The sequence below is a fragment of the Danio rerio genome, chromosome 19, assembly GCF_049306965.1.
Source record: "Danio rerio strain Tuebingen ecotype United States chromosome 19, GRCz12tu, whole genome shotgun sequence".
In the NCBI taxonomy this organism is placed as follows: domain Eukaryota; kingdom Metazoa; phylum Chordata; class Actinopteri; order Cypriniformes; family Danionidae; genus Danio; species Danio rerio.
In genome coordinates, this window is record NC_133194.1 from 26,129,253 (window position 1) to 26,149,301 (window position 20,049).

At 42.0% G+C, this 20,049-nt stretch overlaps 1 long non-coding RNA gene across 1 annotated transcript; it reads right to left on the bottom strand.

Annotated features, from left to right (window-relative positions):
* Positions 1-3,383: 3,383 nt before the first annotated feature.
* LOC110438152 (uncharacterized) lies at positions 3,384-4,528 on the bottom strand. Its single transcript, XR_002456174.3, has 3 exons — positions 4,411-4,528; positions 3,714-3,749; positions 3,384-3,458 (listed from the first exon to the last, which is right to left on the bottom strand). It is a non-coding gene; the product is annotated as an uncharacterized lncRNA (long non-coding RNA).
* Between the last annotated feature and the right edge of the window lie 15,521 nt (positions 4,529-20,049).

The following is a 20,049-nucleotide window of genomic DNA, read 5'->3' on the forward strand; positions in this document are numbered from 1 at the left end:
CAGTGTCAGCAGATGTCTTCCTGGCAATTATTGAAAAAGTTCGGTGAAATTTGGATGAGAAACACAAGAGAAAACATTTTTGCAGCATAAAGGTATTTTTTATTATAGTCAATATTTTTTAATTTAAAAAAATCTGTGAAAGTATGAACGTGAAATCTTGTATTGTTGTGATCACCGTCTTCTAGGCTAAAAGATAAAACCATTTTGAAAGATGTAAGAAACACACAGTGACTGCTAGCCAGTTTTGAGGAAAACATGACACAGCGGGGTTAGTTGTAACAGAGTGTTAAAATTAAGCCACACACTGTTGAACACCAATTAAACTAACACAATATTTTTTAATTTTGAGAACTTTTTTAATAAAATGATTTTTAATAGATTTTTTTTTTGACAAAAAATATTTTATTGCTAATTCTCCAAATAAAGGCATTGTATAATAATGGATAATAATCCAAATAAATTCAAATGTATTTATCCAATAAATAAGTAAACATACTGTGCTATGTAGAATAAAAATAAATTGAGCTACACTGTCAGAAAAAAATGTGCAAAATTTGTACCTTTAGGGGTACAATGGCTTGTCACTGGGGCAGTACCCTCAAGGGTACACCTGTTGTACCCTTTCACATGGGTACATATTTGTACCCTAGCAGTATGTACCTTAATGGGTCAAATATGTACCTCTGCTGACTAATTTGTACCTTACTTGGGCTATGGTGCAAAAATGTACCTTTAAAAAAGGTACAATTTCTCCTCCATAGGGATTCATTTTGTACCCCTTCACTTCAGAATTGTACTCCATACACATTAAACTTCATTTATCACATTTATTAAACATTAAATATCAACATTTTTACAGGATGAATGTTTAAACATTACATCATTTTAAAATAATAAAAAGCAATATTTTTCCATGAGTACAAACTGCACGATAATTGTACTGTTATACTTGTAACATTTTATCACAAACACTCATTGAAAGATTAAAAAAAATTACATTGTCACCTTTTTAGAGGATGAAAGTTTTAAACTATCACAATGTCCTACCAGATGCATAAACTTAAAAAAAATAGCTGCTTAAACATTAAAAATTTTATGAAACGGCAAAAAAGCTTAATATTATTTTTTAACACCAGTACATTCCCATTTCACTGAGCATTTTTACCAATGTAACAAAGTAATCTTTCTAAAACAGCACTAGACCTCATGAAGTATATTTTTGTTAGTGCACTGCATTCTACATTTTTCTAAAAGCATCAAGAATCTCAAAGCAATCTTTTTCCATACAGTAAAATGAAACATGTCACTTACTATATACATTTTACATCTCAAAAACACATTTGATCAAACAGTATTACACATTTGATTTAAAATTTCTAAACATTCTTAAACAGTTTATCAGCAGAGTATGTTTCAAGAGCCTGAAAGTCCATCTGTCTTGGTTTATAACACCCCATTCAAAGTCAACTCCTAGTGTATTTGCATGGAAATATGAATCATACAACAGCAGTATTATAAACTTGCTACACAGAAACTAGTGCAGTATTGACATTTAAAATGTATTTCATTAGGAAAGAGTCATTTCTTCTCCATTAGCAGTCTCACATGCTCACAAAAACAGTTCAATTTGAACACCTGAATGTGTCAATCTCATCAAGGATGTTGGGCGGAAAAAATTCTTAGCATTGTGTCATCTTGTGCTTCTCAGTTGATTTGGGCAATGTTATTAAAATGTCTATAGCTGCTAGTCTTAAAATACTGATGCAGACTTGAAACGCATGCACCAAAGTAAATGCAAAGATCCAAGCATTGCTGTTTGATGCAGACCCAGCAACACCAGTTCTTTCGGACAGCTGCACTGAGTTGTTTTTCTTGTAATTTTGGATCTCCATCTTCCCACCGTTGCTGATGGTCAAATTTAAATTGTTGTTCCATCTCGGTGAGTTGCTGATGTTCATCCTTTGCATTTTTTATGTAGCGTGGATAAGCCAAGTTGAAAACACAGTAAACGGCGAAGGATGTAATAATGCCTTTTAACTCCTATTCTCCAACACTTTGCAAAGGACTTTCAGCCATCTGTAGAGGTGGGTAGGGAGCATCATCATCATCCCACTGTGAAAAGAAAAAGAAAAAAGACATCAATAAACAATGTAAAATCTGTCAGAACTGCATAACATCTATCAGAGTATTACAAAGTGTTTAACCAACAGTACCCAAACCTCTCCCAGTGTAATTACTGTAAGCAATTAACTTTCTCTTTAAAGATATGGGGGAGCAGAATTAGAGCTGCACGAAAGTCAGAATCTATTGCAAAATAAAATCATCCATTTATTTATTTTCTTTTCGGCTTAGTCCCTTTATTAATCTGGGGTCGCCACAGCGGAATGAACCGCCAACCTATCTAGCACGCGTTTTACGCAGCGGATGCCCTTCTAGCTGCAACCCATCACTGGAAAACACCCATACACACTTATTCACACACATACATATGGCCAATTTAGCTTACCCAATTCACCTGTAGCACGTCTTTGGACTTGTTGGACTTGGACTTGTGGAGGAAACCGGAGCACCTGGAGGAAACCCACGTCAACATGGGGAGAACATGCAAACTCCACACAGAAATGCCAACTGACCCAGCCGAGTCACGAACCAGCAACCTTCTTGATGTGAGGCGATCGTGCTACCCACTGCACCACCTTAAAATAAAATAAAGACAAAAAAATTAACAAAGTACTCTTAAATAATTTTATAATATAAAAAGACCCGTTTTTAGAATAAAAAAAGATTCAGCAAATGCTGAATAAAAGATATTTAATGTATTTTTATGAATTACATTTTTTAAAGAAAAACATTAAGGAATGTTCTGTATATTAAGGGTTTGTATATAAGGCCTATGAGTTTGAACTTTCTAAATGCAGCTTGAAAAGGCACTTAATGATCACATCCAAGAAATAAAGGTTTGATCTGCAAAATTATTATTATGTAAGTTTTATGTTAATACCTGTTAGATCATCTGCAAACTTCTATTCTCCTCTGACTTGGTTGGAGATGGTTGATGAATGCATTCAGTCAGGTTCACCATGACTATAATAAACAAAAAGGAAATTAGTGATTCACTTTAAATAAAAACTATATCTAATATTCTTTGTTGCCATTTCCCTTTAGTTATCACTGTACAAATAGTTGTAAGCTTGAATGCACATATGTGTTCACCACAAAGCTTGAAAAGTAAAATATTTTTACAATAGTGATAACATTTATAATAGTCATTTGATCCTACACTTTGGCTTATACTGACATTAAACATTTAATTTAAACTGAGAACTGATTTAAAATGTGGGGTCTCACTGACAAGGGTGTTTTTAATAAAGGGTCACACACACCTTATTTCACTGGATACGAAGGACATTTGCATTACTCCCAAAAGATGATGCATCCTCACCAATTGCAGCAATTACCTATTGGATCAAATATAAGTCAAAAATAATGACAATCATAAAAATTCAAATTTAACTTTAACACTTCACTTTACAGTTCATAGAAAAAGGGAGATTAAATTTAAGACTGCACAATGTATTCCTAGGGAAAAAGTATGTACACACACACACACACACACACACATATATATATATATATATATATATATATATATATATATATATATATAAATAATTATTAACAAACAGATGAAAGACAAAATACTAAATACTTACGTTATTACACTACTGCTTCCTCGTCCACTTCATTTTCTGAAATAAAAAAAAAATCATGATCGGTGTGAACTTGAGGTTAACAGCTAACAAAAAAAAAAGCTTTAAATTAGCAACTCAAAGGTTTGATAAAGACCTGCACCTCGATCTGACACGACAGATGATTAGGACTCTCTTAAACATCCGTTTATAACGTTATTTGAATATGTAACGTTACAAAATACAACTGCTATAAATGAACGTGGGTCGAGATATGCATAAACTAAAGTTATAACGTTATTGTTTCAGACAAAAAGGGGACAGACATTCACTTCACTCCTGTCCTGAGTAAACATGAACGTTAGCATGAACGTTAACGTTAGCTTCCCAACACTGAGAAAATTCTGAATTTATAAATAACGTATGCAATAAAGGCTTAACAACATTATCCAAACAAAACGAAATGTGTTTGAACAGTTTCCCTGGACGTTTCACCGCTGTTTTTTCAGCGTCTCGAGCTCTGTCTCATGGCCAGGTTATGTGAAAAATCATATTTTCACTTCTGGTCAACCTTAAATTACAAAAGGGTCCCCTCACGCGGCAGGCAACTTAACTCGACGGTAATCATAACGAAGTTACATACACAAGGCAAAGTAACGTCAATTATAAATTGAATATGACCCAATGGATATTTACAATAAGTTATTAACATTAAACGTACCTGCAAATGTCTGTGCTTCGTCTTCACGAGCGTATTCCAGCTTCTTTGAGTCCTTCAGGTCCATCCTCCATCGGCGGCGAGAAGAGCGTCAGAACAGTGCAACAGCTGGAGATTAACCGTCGCACGTAATCAGCTCGCAATATGAATGCACGGCGCGGGCAAAATCCTATTGGACAACACGAATTCAAATCTGCTGGCTGCCTGCTAATGCTAAGCGAAAGTCAATGGACAATCCCCGCTTTGCAGACCCGCAAGTTTAAAAAAAAATCATCTAATGTGTCACAAAATGTAGTTTTAAGAGTATTTCAGGCGAGAATGTAGTTGTTTTAAACTCGAATCGGCAGTTTATTTAAAAAGACAGCGCTTCTTTGACAATGTGCTTCAGTGAAAGCGGACTCTTGTCAGCGGGAGCTTTATGATTCTCTCCCCCGCCGACAGCAGCATTTACTTCGGCCAGTCAATCTCGGATCTGCCGCTGGATTCAATCTCCCCCTTGTAGTTAAAAGATTATATTTAATACATTTCGTGTATATCTAACGGCCAGCTTTTTTTCTTTTAAATCTATTATTTGTTCTCAGCTGTATTATTTTGGCAGTATTATTCTGTTACGTTTTATAATTGTTTTATTAATTAATTTATTTATTAATGCTACAATGTTGTACTCTGTCTTTGTTTACCAAGCTGGTTACCTTTAATTCCTATTGTATACACCTGCTTTATACTTGTATGTCCATTCTAGTAGTTTATTAAATCTGATAATCAAAGAAAGGTTTGTGTATAATAAGCCATTTCACTTTACATTTAGGGGGATTTATGTTAACATTTTCTTAAATCAAAAATATTATAATATTTATAAGGCCATGTTTATATAATTAAATAATTAAATTTATAATGTACAGTTTTTTTTGTGCATTTCTTCCAAATAACCAACAACTCATAACATAAATAAAGGACCATTTCATACACGTTGACTTGCTCCTTTTTCACACAAGTGATTGTACCTTTCTTTGGGCCTTAAATGGCCCAAACATGGACCCTTTGACAGTTGGGAACATTTTTGTACCATTTTTACCCATTTTTATCTTAGGGTGCTACTTTGAACCATTGAGGGTACAACTTCACCATTTGTACCCCAAGTGTTCACAAATGTACCCCAACCGTACCCTTTTTTCTGACAGTGTAGGTACTGAGAAAATATAGATATTATGTAAAGTAAACTGGATTTAAATTGTGTGTAATCTGCCTTTTTAAGCATGTGTTACAACTAACCCTCTGTCTGTTACAACTTGCTCCGCAGGTGGGGTAAATAGTAACATTTTTACTTCTGGCACTTTTGGCAACACTGCACAGAAACCATAGGTTCGGCGATCATAATTTCAGAGCTCATTTGTAGGTAAGGCTTGTGTTTTGTTGGTAAAAAACAAATGGTTTGTCTAACTCCAATATCTTGTTTATTATTTGACCAAGTGTTACTTTGTGCCCCGCTCTGCCCTACTATCATCTATCTAATTACATTGTTATAACAATGCAAATACAATGTTGTTACATAATAGTTATAATGTAATGACATAATAATGACATCCAAACTAAAAGTTTGTAATTACATACACTGTCAGAAAAAATGTGCAAAATTTGTACAGTACCTTAAAGGGTACAATGGCTTGTCACTGGGGCAGTACCCTCAAGGGTACACCTGTTGTACTCTTTCACATGGGTACACATTTGTACCCTAGCAGTATGTACCTTAATGGGTCAAATATGTACCTCTGCTGACTAATTTGTACCTTACTTGGGCTATGGTACAATAATGTACCTTCAGGTACTAAGGTACAATTTCTCCTCCATAGAGATGAATTTTGTACCCTTAAATTTCAGATTTGAACTCCATACACATTAAATTTCATTTATCACATTTATTAAACATTAAATATGAATATTTTTACAGGATGAATGTTTAAACATTACATCATTTTAAAATAATTAAAATCGATCTTTTTCCATGAGTACAAACTGCACGATAATTGTAATTTTAGAACTTTAACATTTAATCACAAACACACATGGAAAGATTCAGAACAATTACATTGTCACCTTTTTAGAGGATGAAAGTTTTAAACTATCACAATCTTATACCAGATGCATTAACTTAAAAAATAGCTGCTTAAACATTTTTTGAAACAGCAAAAAAGCTTAATATTATTTTTTTTCAACACCAGTACATGACATTTCACTGAGCATTTTTACCAACGTTACAACGTAATTTTTCTAAAACAGCACTAGACCTCATGATGTACATTTTTGCTAGTGCACTGCATTCTACATTTTCTAAAAGCATCAAGAATCTCAAAGCAATCTTTTTCAGTACATTAAATTGAAACATGTCACTTAAAGTATACCCTTTATCATTTTAGATCTCAAAAACACTTTTGATCAAACAGTATTACACATTTGATTTAAAATTTCTAAACATTCTTTAGAAACAGTTTATCAGCAGAGTATGTTTCAAGGGCCTGAAAGTCCGTTTGTCTTGGTTTATAACACCCCATTCAAAGTCTAACTCTTACTGTATTTGCATGGAAATATGAATCATACAACAGCAGTATTAAAAACTTGCCACACAGAAAAGAGTGCATTATAGACATTTAAAATGTATTTCATTAGGAAAGAGGTATTTCTACCCTATTAGCAGTCTCACATGCACACGAAAACAGTTCAATTTGAAAACCTGAATGTGTCAATCTCATCAAGGGTGTTGGGCGGAGAAAATTCTTAGCATTGTTTCATCTTGTGCTTCCCAGTTGATTTGGGCAATGTTATTGAAATGTCTATAGCTGCTAGTCTTAAAATACTGATGCACAGACTCGAAACGCATGCACCAAAGTAAATGCAAAGATCCAAGCATTGCTGTTTGATGCAGACCCAGCAATACCAGTTCTCTCGGACAGCTGCACTGAGTTGTTTTTCTTGTCATTTTGGATCTCTATCTTCACATCGTTGCTGATGTTCAAATTCAAATTGTTGCTCCATCTCGGGGAGTTGCTGATGTTCATCCTTTGCATTCATTATGTAGTGTGGATAAGCCATTTTGAAAACACAGTAAACGGCGAAGGATGTAATAATGCCTTTTAACTCCTATTCTCCTACACTTTGCAGAGGACTTTCAACCATCTGTAGAGTTGGGTAAGGAGCATCATCATCATCCCACTGTGAAAAGAAAGAAAAAAGGACATCAATAAACAATGTAAAATTTGTCAGAACTGCATAACATCTATCAGAGTATTACAAAGTGTTTAACCAACAGTACCCAAACCTCTCCCAGTGTAATTACTGTAAGCAATCAACTTTCTTTTTAAAGATATGGGGGAGCAGAATTAGTGCTGCACGAAAGTCAGAATCTATTGCAAAATAAAATCATCCATTCATTTATTTTATTTTCGGCTTAGTCCCTTTATTAATCTGGGGATGCCACAGCGGAATGAACCGCCAACCTATCTAGCACGCGTTTTACGCAGCGGATGCCCTTCTAGCTGCAACCCATCACTGGAAAACACCCATACACACTTATTCACACATATACACTATGGCCAAATTAGCTTACCCAATTCACCTGTAGCACGTCTTTGGACTTGTGGAAGAAACCGGCGCACCCGGAGGAAATTTCTCTATATAAATTGAGGATATATAGAGAACATTGAGGAATGTTCTCTATATAAAGGGTTTGTATATAAGGCCCATGAGTTTGAACTTGCTAAATGCAGCTTGAGAAGGCACTTAATGATCACATCCGAGAAATAAGGTTCCCCTTCGGGGGGAACTCCAGCACTATAAGTGGATTTGATTGTTAAAATCCACGCATTGGGAGGTTCGGTTCAGAAGCTACTCGTCTGAAAGAGTATTGAACGGGCCAATTAAGAATGAATTGGCAGCGCAAGCCTGCGCAGGTGAGCGGCATAAGCAATCAACTGAGTATATAAGCTCACCTGGCGCCAGCAGACGCTATCCTTTTCGCTTCAGAGACTTTTCTGATCGAGCTTCATGAGGGTTCCTCCTGCTGTCTACAGCCACTTCGAGCGAACGAGTGTCTCCCGGTCCAGAGCGAGTCCACGCAGCGGCAGATGGTCGAGCTGGGTTTCTCCCTTGCCTGGCGTCCCTTTGGGATCCAGTCCTCCAGAGCGGTGCGTATTGTTGCAAAGCATCCTAAAAGAGCAACACAGTCGTGCAGCACGTCCTTTTCAGGACGGCGCTCCGACTGTGCGTTTCTGGTTGCGGGGGTTTCCTGGCTCCGGATGATGGGCACGATCACTGCATTACATGTTTGGGGGTCCAGCATGTTAATGTGGTGCTCGGGGGCAGTTCATGTCGTCACTACGATGCCATGACCGTCGCGCAGTTGAGATCGCGGCAAACTCTCGTGAGAGAGCGAGCCACCCCAGTCGCCTCCTGTTCTGCAGCGGGCGCTCGGGCAGATCTGAGGGTTCCAGCGAGAGATAATCCGCCGCCTACTAAGTCCGCTGCGTGTGCTCTGGGGAGGACGATGTCCACACTAGTGGTCCAGAAGCCCCACCTCTAACAAAACTTGGTTGATATGCGCGAAGTTGACAAAGTCCGCTTTCTTGACTCGCCCATATCCCAAGCTGGTCGGCGACACAGTCTGCGAATTCACTTAGGAATTCGAGGCAGTGAGAGAGCAGTCCGTTGGGTGATGTCTAATCGGTGGCCCCGTAAGCCCGCTCCGCCCGCCGTGCCATCCATACCTGCTCCTGGCCGAAGGTGCCTGCCTACGAGAGCTGCACCGCCCCCGCACTCGCCTCTGGCGAAGCGAGCGCGTCTAGCACCTCGGAAGCAGGCCACTCCCCCTGCCCAGAACGCCGCTAAGTCTGGCAAACGGACCGCGAAGCGTCCCTGGGACAGGTCATCTGGAGAGGAGGGAACTTGCTCTTTCCCCGCTGGAGGGCGGGGCGCCATTTCCAACGGCACTTTTTACTGCCATGAAATGAAAGGGCACTTTTCCACTTCTCAGGAGGTGACAGCCCGAAATCTGCCAGTTTGAGCTCAGCTCTCTAGCTCGTAGGTTCGTTGCACTCCGCCAATGGCTCACGGGCACTGCAGGCCCTGCCAGCCTGGGACGCGCCGCCTCTCAGCTCGCAAGGTCTGCATGCTGCGCCAGCGGCTCACGGGCGCTGGGGGGACGGTCTCCCTTCTCCCAGCCCCCAAGCCCCCCCTCCGGAGTCAGGGTGTGGAGCCAGAGCGAATCGCTCTCCTCCAGCTCTTCTGTGGGACCCTCGCGCTCCCCGGATCAGCACACCCGCTCCTCGCAGGAGTCAGGGTGCGGAGCCAGAGCGAAACGCTCTCCTCCAGCTCTTCTGTGGGACCCTCGCGCTCCCCGGATCAGCACACCCGCTCCTCGCTGCCCCTCCGCGGGTACATCAACGATTGCTGCGATGACGTCATTAGCGAGGGCTCTGCCTGCCTGGTTAGCGCGGGCCAGCCCCTCGCGGTGGCTCATACGCACGATCAGACTCGGGTACGAACTACAGTTCTCCAAACGGCCTCCCAGGTTTATGGGCGTGTATTTCACCAGGGTCAATCCCCTGTCCGCCCCTGTCTTGCGAGAAGAGATTGCTGCCCTCCTGGCGAAGGGTGCAATCGAGCCGGTACCTCCAGCCGAGATGGAGAGCGGGTTTTACAGCCCGTACTTCATCGTACCCAAAAAGAGCGGTGGGTCACGGCCAATCCTAGATCTGCGCGTTTTGAATCGCTGCCTTCACAAGCTGTCGTTCAGAATGCTTATGCAGAGGCGCATCCTCCGATGCGTTCGTCCTCAGGATTGGTTTGCAGCCATAGACCTGAAGGACGCGTATTTTCATGTCTCCATTCTTCCACACCACCGTCAGTTTCTGCGGTTTGCGTTCGAAGGTCGAGCATGGCAGTACAAGGTCCTCCCCTTCGGGCTCTCTCTGTCTCCGCGGGTCTTCACCAAACTCGCGGAGGGTGCCCTAGCACCTCTGCGGCTTGCGGGCATCCGCGTACTCAATTATCTCGACGACTGGCTGATTTTAGCCCACTCTCGGGAGCAATTGACTGCGCACAGAGACGAGGTGATCCGGCATCTCCGCCTATTGGGGTTGCAGGTCAACTGGGAAAAGAGCAAACTCGCCCCGTTGCAGAGGATCTCTTTTCTCGGGATGGAGCTGGACTCGGTCACCATGGTAGCGCGCCTCTCCAGAGAGCGCGCTCGCATGCTGCTGAACTGTCTGAGGGAGCTCGACAGCAAGTTAGTGGTCCCACTGAAATATTTTCAGAGGCTCCTGGGGCATATGGCTTCCGCTGCGGCCGTCATGCCGCTCGGATTGCTCCATATGAGACCACTTCAGCACTGGCTTCAAGATCGAGTTCCGAGACGCGCATGGCATGCGGGCACACACCGAGTCTCTGTTACTGCGCTGTGTCGCCGCATCCTCAGCCCCTGGAACGACCCCTCGTTCCTGCAGGCCGGTGTGCCTCTGGGACAGGCGTCCAGTCATGTTGTTGTTTCGACAGATGCTTCCAGCACAGGCTGGGGAGCCGTGTGTCGCGGGCATGCAGCTGCGGGCCTGTGGGTAGGTGCCCAGCTGCATTGGCACATCAATCGTCTAGAGCTGTTGGCAGTGTTCCGTGCTCTCCGCCGTTTTCTCCGGCGCTGGGGCAGCAACACGTGCTGGTCAGGACGGACAGTGCGGCGGCGGCAGCGTATATCAACCGCATGGGGGGTATGCGCTCTCGCCGCATGTCTCAGCTCGCCCGCCGTCTGCTCCTCTGGAGTCACCCGCGGCTGAAGTCGCTGCGCGCCATTCACATCCCAGGTATGCTCAACCGTGCAGCCGATGTGCTCTCACGGCAGCAGATTCACTCTGGAGAATGGAGACTCCACCCCGAGTCTGTTCAGCTGATATGGGCGCGATTCGGGGAGGCCCAGATCGATCTGTTGCTTCCCCCGAGAACGCTCATTGCCAGTTGTTTTATTCCCTGACCGAGGGCTCTCTCGGCACGCATGCACTGGCCCACAGCTGGCCTCGGGGCGTACGCAAGTATGCGTTTCCCCCAGTGAGCCTGATCGCGCAGTTAATGTGCAAGGTCAGGGAGGACGAGGAGCAGGTTTTGTTAGTTGCGCCCCTCTGGCCCAACCGAACCTGGATATCAGAGCTCTCCCTCCTCGCGACGCCCCTCCCTTGGCAGACCCCTTGAGAGAGGACCTACTTTCTCAGGGACAAGGCACCGTCTGGCACCCTCGTCCCGATCTCTGGAACCTCCACGTGTGGTCCATAGACGCGAGGAAGACTTAGGTAACCTGCCGCCCGCGGTGGTTGATACCATCACTCAGGCTAGAGCCCCCTCCACGATTCGCGCCTACGCCCTGAAGTGGAGTCTATTCACTGAGTGGTGTGTCTCTCGCAGAGAAGACCCCTGATCTTGCCAGATCAGTGTTGTGCTCTCTTTCCTTCAAGAGAAGCTGGACAGCAGGCTGTCGCCCTCCACTCTCAAGGTTTACGTTGCTGCCATCTCCGCTCACCATGACGTGGTGGCTGGCGGCACCGTGGGAAAGCATAACCTCATCATCCGGTTCCTCAGAGGCGCTAGGCGAATTAATCCAACTCGCCCCCCTCTCACGCCCTCTTGGGATCTCGCCCTCGTTCTCACGAGCCTGCGATTTGATCCCTTCGAGCCACTTGATACAGTATCTTTAAGATTTCTGTTCCTGAAGACAGCTCTGCTGGTCGCGTTGGCCTCCATTAAGAGGGTCAGGGACCTGGAGGCATTTTCGGTCAGTGACTCGTGCCTGGAATTTGGGCCGGGATTTTCTCACGTTATTCTGAGACCCCGCCCGGGTTATGTCCCCAAAGTTCCTACCACTCCTTTTAGAGATCAGGTAGTAACCCTGCAAGCGCTGCCCCCGGAGGAGGCAGACCCAGCCCTGTCCTTACTTTGTCCAGTTCGCGCTCTGCGCATTTATGTGGACCGTACTCAGAACTTTAGATCTTCTGAGCAGCTCTTTGTCTGTTATGGCGGACGGCAGCAGGGAAGTGCCGTGTCTAAACAACGTTTATCCCACTGGATTGTGGAGGCCATTTCATGTGCTTATTTGAGCAGAGGCCAGCCGCGCGCCCCCCAGGAGTGCATGCGCACTCCACTCGGAGCGTTGCATCCTCTTGGGCGTGTGCACGTGGCGCTTCTTTAACAGACATTTGTAGAGCTGCGGGCTGGGCGACACCCAACACATTTGCAAGATTTTATAATCTGCAAGTGGAGCCGGTTTCCTCAAGGGTGTTAGGTACCTTTGGTGATTGAGGAAACAACTCGGTAGGTGTTGTACACGCTTGCGGTGCCTTTTTCCCTAACACAAAGAGAGATGTGCACCCTCCTGTCTGTCAGTAAAGTTCCCCATTTGGTGAGCCCTGCAGATTCCTCCGAGGCCCCCAGCACTGACTCAGCGGAGGAGTCACTTGCTGGCCCATTAGGTAGTAGGTCTGCCCGCTGGTCAGCCCGCGTTTTGGGTATAGGTGCCTGCTATGGCCGATCCCCGCTGGTGATCCCCATATGCTTTTTCCGCCACGGTTAAGTTCCCCCCCTGGGCGGACCCGTGCTTTCCCTATCTGCTAACCACCTTATGCGCACTCCCCCTTCTCAGGGTTAGTCCATATGTAATTCCAATTGTTTCCCCCTATTGGGTGCGGATGGTCTCCGCAGCGTCCTCCCTACTGGGATGGCACGCTTCCCAACGTACTGTCATGTATTCCTAGAATTATCTAGACGCTAGCGACTCCCAAATAAGATACCTATTCCGTAAAACTTCTTTTGAAGTAGGATAAGTTAGGGCCAAGGGCAAGTTGGAGGACCACGCCTCTCGTGATCTGGGTGCGTCACGCTTGCCTGACCTCTCTCTCATGGTGGGTGTTGGTAAGGTGCAGTCATTATGGCGCTTTCAATGGGCTCCCAATGCGTGGATTTTAACAATCAAATCCACTTATAGTGCTGGAGTTCCCCCCGAAGGGGAACGTTCGAGGTTACTAAAGTAACCCTTCGTTCCCCGAGGAGGGGAACGGAAGCACTATACTCCGTCGCCATAATGACTGTCCCTTAGCTGTTAAAAGTCTCTTCAGCTTAAAAAGGATAGCGTCTGCTGGCGCCAGGTGAGCTTATATACTCAGTTGATTGCTTATGCCGCTCACCTGCGCAGGCTTGCGCTGCCAATTCATTCTCAATTGGCCCGTTCAATACTCTTTCAGACGAGTAGCTTCTGAACCGAACCTCCCAATGTGTGGATTTTAACAATCAAATCCACTTATAGTGCTTCCGTTCCCCTCCTCGGGGAACGAAGGGTTACTTTAGTAACCTCGAACGTTTTGATCTAGCAAAATTATTATTATAAGTTTTATGTTAATACCTGTTAGATCATCTGCAAACTTCTATTCTCTTGCTTTTTTGTAGACTTTGGCCAGTGGAGATGCTTTTTTTCTTAATCAAGCTCAGGCACATTTAGCTCAAGCTGTCCTTGAAGCTCTGACTTGGTTGGAGATGGTTGATGAATGCATTCAGTCAGGTTCACCATGACTATAATAAATAAAAAGGAAATTAGTGATTCACTTGAACTAAAAACATTATCTAATATTCTTTGTTGCCATTTCCCTTTAGTTATCACTGTACAAATAGTTAGTTGTAAGCTTGAATGCATATGTGTTTACCACAAAGCTTGAAAATTAAAATATTTTTACAATAGTGATAACATTTATAATAGTCATTTGATCCTACAGTTTGGCTTATACTGACATTAAACTTTTAATTTAAACTGAGAACTGATTTAAAATGTGTGATCTCACTGACAAGGGTGTTTTTAATAAAGGGTCACACACCTTATTTCACTGGATACGCAGGACATTTGCATTACTCCCAAAAGATGATGCATCCTCACCAATTGCAGCAATTACCTATTGGATCAAATATAAGTCCATAATAATGACAATCATAAAAATTTTATTTCAAGTTCAACACTTCACCTTACAGTTTCATGGAGATGGAGATTATATTTAAGACTGCACAATGAATTCCTAGGAAAAAAGTATATACATAACAAACAGTGATGAAAGTTAAAATACTGAACGTAATGAATGATTGTACTTACGTTATTACTCTTTATTGCTTCCTTGTTGACTTCATTTTCTGAAAGAAAAAATCATTATCGGTGTGAACTGGAGGTTCTAATCATGCTAATTACATGCTAATTCTTGCTAGAACTGTGCTAATAACATGCTAAGTCTGAAGGGCTATGTTTGTTACCGCACAGCGAATGAGAAACAAAAAACCCTCCGCAATTCTCTGTAACTTAAATGCACTCATTAGGTAGCGTCAGAAAGCCGCGTGTGATATTCCTGTCACAAAATGCGATGGTAAGTTTGGTTGTGGTGCTTAAAGGTTTACACTCGGAAGAGCAGCATTTACAGCAGATTTTTCAGTCCATAATATTGTAGTGATGATAATGTATGGTAAACTTTATTAACTTAGAAATCATTTGACTAAGGTCTGTCTTAAAACTCTGAAAGAGTACTGCGGATGATACAAACGAACTTTGCCTCTGAATAAACAAACAAAAACCACTAGTCGCTCACTTACCAAATCTGTAAAGACAGGATAATCAACACAAACTGGATCAGCGTCTTTATTAAAAGGAGACGAGCAGCAATTCCGGATTTCACCATTTCCAGATGAGAAAAGCTTTCGGGGAAAAAATTTTTCATTAGACACGTATTTCTGTCGCGCATCGCGTGCACTGATCCACACGTGAGTCCAGCTGCGCTTTCATAGAGGGGAAATAAAAACAAACCCTTACTGCAGCAAATTATAAAAGTAACACTGACGACCCGTAACTCCAAACAATTCATGTTCTCCCACTTGGCAACACAACGTGGCGTCTCTCTGCCGTCTGAACACTGTAACTGGGAAACGGTCTTGGAGGCTATCATGCATATTAATGGAGTTGCACTGCATACAGTACATAATAGAGCGCGCTGATTGGTTTGAACCAAATCTTACTCATGAAAGAATGCAGGGTTTTTAGCAGTGTGGGACACACATACGACTGTCAACAGCTCAAAAAATGTGTTTTAGTGTTTTGTGACCCTTTAATAACATGCTAATTCATGCTGGAATTATGCTTATTCGTGCTAGAATCATGCTAATAACATGCTAAGTCATGGTAGAATCATGCTAATTCATGCTAAAATCATGCTAATGTAGCAGATGTTTTGCATTAAGCCTTGGTGTACGCCCATTACTAACTGCAGGTTGTTAAGAGGTGTATAAAAGCCTGTCGGAGAATAGTGGAAGTTGCGTCATCGTCCAGCTGACTCCCTGTGGTGGGTGTGTCACTGCCGTGCGTTTGGCTGGTGTCTGTTCGGTTGCTGTTGCACCATAGAGTGACTACTGTGGGGCATTGTGAGCTTTGAGAAGTCGCGTTTCCTAGAGCTGAACTCTCCCTCGTGATTCTGTTGACACTTATGCGCGTTCCAGTGACTGCTGTCTTCCCAATCGTTAGTTATTAGTACGGACGCCTGGCTTTGCCGGAGGGATGACTGGCATCTCGTGTAGCGATTGCACTGTGGATTGAGCGTCTTCACCTGCCCTTGACACCTGCTGGATGCTGCTGTTTTGTTTCTGTTAATTCAGTTTTGATTCTGTTTTGTTTCTGTTAATTCAGTTTTGATTCTGTTTTGTTTCTGTTGTTTATGTTAATTCTTTTGTTTCTTTTGTTTCTGTTAATTCTTTTGTTTCTGTTAATTCTCTTTTGTTTCTGTTCTTTTTTTGTTTTGCTTTTTGTTTTGTCACTGGGCCCGAGAATCTAAAATAATTTCTAGATCTATTTTTAATTTCCAGCAAACGAATAAATGAACATAATAATGAAGTGTGGTCAAAAACCTGAGTTATATCCTAATACACATGCTGTGCCCCATATGGTCTAAAACCTGACAGGTGGGCAAATCTAAGCTTGTTTTTAATAAAACAAATATAAATATGTAGATAATAATAATACAGCTAATAATGATAACATTATACAAAAGCAAATTGTTATTAATGAACTAAAAAAGCCTCCCGAGATGAAGAAGGCATATGGTTTTTATATTTATGTAGGCTAGAAAATTATCTAAATCTAAAATCTAAAATGTTTTGTAATATTTTACAATTTATTTTGTTCTGGTCTATTGAAAAATCTATTACAGTTTCTCAAAATAGCACCGCACCAGCAATTCCCCTCAGAACGTCTTTTTAGAGTAGAACGCCTATGGACATAGTACATACAGTATGAGCTCAAATGCATTTGCTATTTAAACAGCGTGATGCAAAACCTCAAAACGACTCTTGCACCAAGCTGAAACTAGCAAACAACAATTGCGTCGCGCCTTACGCCACATTGCGCCAGGTGTATAAAAGGGCCCTCTGTGTGTGTGTATGTTTGTGTGTGTGTATGCGCATTTGTACACTGCGTGTGTGCAGTTAAAAAATAAATTATTAACTTAAATGATTAGATTTCCTAACACTGTAGAGCAGGGGTCCCCAAACTATGGCCCGCGTGCCGAATGCGGCCTGCCCCCACGTTTGGTCCGGCCCTTGAATAATGCCAGACATATTTTGAATTTTTTATTTTAATATATGCTTTACTTATATCATGTTTGTATTTGATTAAAAAAATGGCTTTCAAACTAAAAATAATCCCTTAGTTATTAATGTAGCCTAATGATTTAATAAGTTCACCTACCAATAGAATGGTACGTTCAAAAATGTTTCGTTGAGATCGATCAGGTGATGAGCGAGCAGGAAAACTCAAAGCGACAGCAAAATGGCCAAACGGTTGGGAAAGAGAAAGGTTGATTCAGAGTGCAGGGTATTTAATCAAAAGTGGACAAGTGATTATTTTTTTGTTCAGTGCAAAGAAGTGGCTGTTTGTCTCATCTGTCAAGAAACCGTGTCTGTGTTCAAAGAATACAATCTGCGCCGACACTATGAAACCCGCCACGGAGAGAAGTATGCAAGCTTGCAAGGCCAAATGAGAGCAGACAAAAGTGTTGAAGCTAAAAGGTGTACTATTAGCTCAGCAGAGTACATTTGTGCGCCAAACTCAGTTGAATCAGTCAACCATTCGAGCTTGCTTTCAGGTAGCTAAACTTATTGCAACCAGCAGTAGGCCGTTTAGTGATGGAGAGTTTGTCAGAAAATGTATGAATGCTGTTGCGGAGGAGGTGTGTCCCGATAAAAAAGACGTCTTAAATGCGGTGAGTCTGTCAGCAAGTACAATAACCAGACGAATTGAAGAAATGGGGAATAATGTATATGCCCAGCTGCAGGAGAAAGTGAAAGAATTTATTTATTTTGCTTAAGTTCTTGATGAGAGCAATGACGTGCAGGACACGGCACAGCTGCTAATTTTTCTTCGCGGAGTTAACTCAAACTTTGAACTGTCCGAGGAGCTGGCAGCCCTACAAAGTCTAAAAGGCACAACGACAGGGGAGGATATTTTTGGTAAAATATGCCAAACGATGGAAGAGCTGGGTCTAGACTGGTCTAAGCTAGTCAGCATCACTACTGATGGGGCACCTAGTATGGTTGGCACGTCAAGGGGACTTATAGGACGCATGATCAGAGAAATGGAAGAAAGAGGTCTCACCCACCCATTACAAGTGCACTGCCTGATTCACCAGCAAGCACTCTGCTGCAAAGTTTTAAAGTGGGAATCGGTCATGAAGGTGGTGGTGTCATGTATAAACTTTATCAGAGCAAACGGACTTAAACACCGGTAGTTCCAAACCTTTCTTGCGGAGCTAGAATCTGCTCACGGAGATGTGCTTTACCATACTGAAGTCCGATGGTTAAGCCGTGGCAGAGTTTTGAGGCGTTTTTACGAGCTGCTACCCGAAATTAACACCTTCTTTCTGACAAAGGGAAAAACTGTCCCAGAACTGATTGACGCAGAATGGAAATGGGATCTCGCCTTTTTAACAAATGTGACAGAAATGTTGAACAGCCTCAACTTGCAGCTCCAAGGCAAAGGGAAACTAATATGTGACATGTATTCCCACATAAAAGCATTTGAGGTGAAACTAGCACTGCTTGTGGGACAAGTGCAAAAACAAGACTTCACTCATCTCCCAGTAACCCAAAGTTTTTCAGCGGATATACCAGTGGCTCCATTCCCAGTTGAAAAGTGCGTGGAAGCGCTGGAAATGCTGAAGGCGGAGTTTGACGTGCGATTCCGTGAGCTACACGTCTACGCTAAAGAAATCCGCCTATTTCAGAACCCATTCGCTGCTGACATTAACGAAGCCCTGCCTTCGTATCAGTTTGAGTTGGCTGAGTTACAGAACTGTGATGTTCTGAAAGACGCATTTAAGCCCAACACTCTCACTGAATTCTATGCAGCCCTCCCCAACGAGACATACCCAAACATGAAAAGGCATGCAATAAAGATGACCACACTTTTTGGCATCACGTATATTTGTGAGCAAAAAACCTTTTTTTTATGCATGAAACTGATGAAACCACTGATGAGATCAAGACTCACTGATGAACATTTGCATCAGTCTTTGAGACTGGCTGTGACAGGAATGAAACCTGACATTGGACTTCTCACCAGTCAGAAGCAAGCCCACAGTTCACACTAATATGCAATTAAATGTTTGAATTTGATTAGCACTGAATATAAAAAGTCATTATAATGGTAATAAAGTTCATTAATATATCGCTTGAAAATAAATTATAAGTTGTCTGTGTGGTGCATAACAAAATAACTATTCTAGCATTAGAAGGTATACATACAGTTAAAATCATAATAATACTAGTAGTCAATCCGAACCATGTAATTTTCATTTATACTGTAAGGTGACCCGGCCCCCCATTAAAAAAGGAAAAATTATGTGGCCCTCTCATAAAAAAGTTTGGGGACCCCTGCTGTAGAGTATTTCTTTTAGTAATTACACCTGCTATGCCATCTCCAAATCTAACCTCTCTCTTTCTTTCCTTCTATACTCCTCAAGTAGTTCTGGGTTGCTGTACAATTTTTTCCAACCTAGCTTTAGCTAAAGATTTTATTTTTTTCATTGCTGACTGTTTAAAATGAAACATTAAAGCAAAATATAAACAGTTAGTACATTTTAAAATTAACATTAAATTCAAAAGAGTTATTTTAATCTAGTATGCAATTTTACTTAAATTCTCATTCCCGAAACACGTGTTCTCTCTACCCCAACTGTCCCTAAATAGTTGCGGTATATGAGAAAAAAGTTGTGGAGAATGAGGTGCCTCAATATGTTTTGCAAATAATAGGGAAGCTATGATGATTTAAAAAAAAATTCTCAGTGGATAAAATTAAGGTCTTTAAAAAAGTTTGTTTTCATAAAAATTTGCAAATCTAACAATTATGTAAGTGTAGAAAACTACCTGTTTCGGTAATGATAATCAAAAAGTCGTGTAACCATTTTGGCAGGAGAAAATTTTACATTAAACTAGAGAAATCATCTTAAAACAACTAGCCCATGTGCTCCTTTATACAAAATTAAACGTTATTTAAACTCTTTATGTGTGTTTAAACAGCACTTTAAAATGGTTGCGGAGGATGAG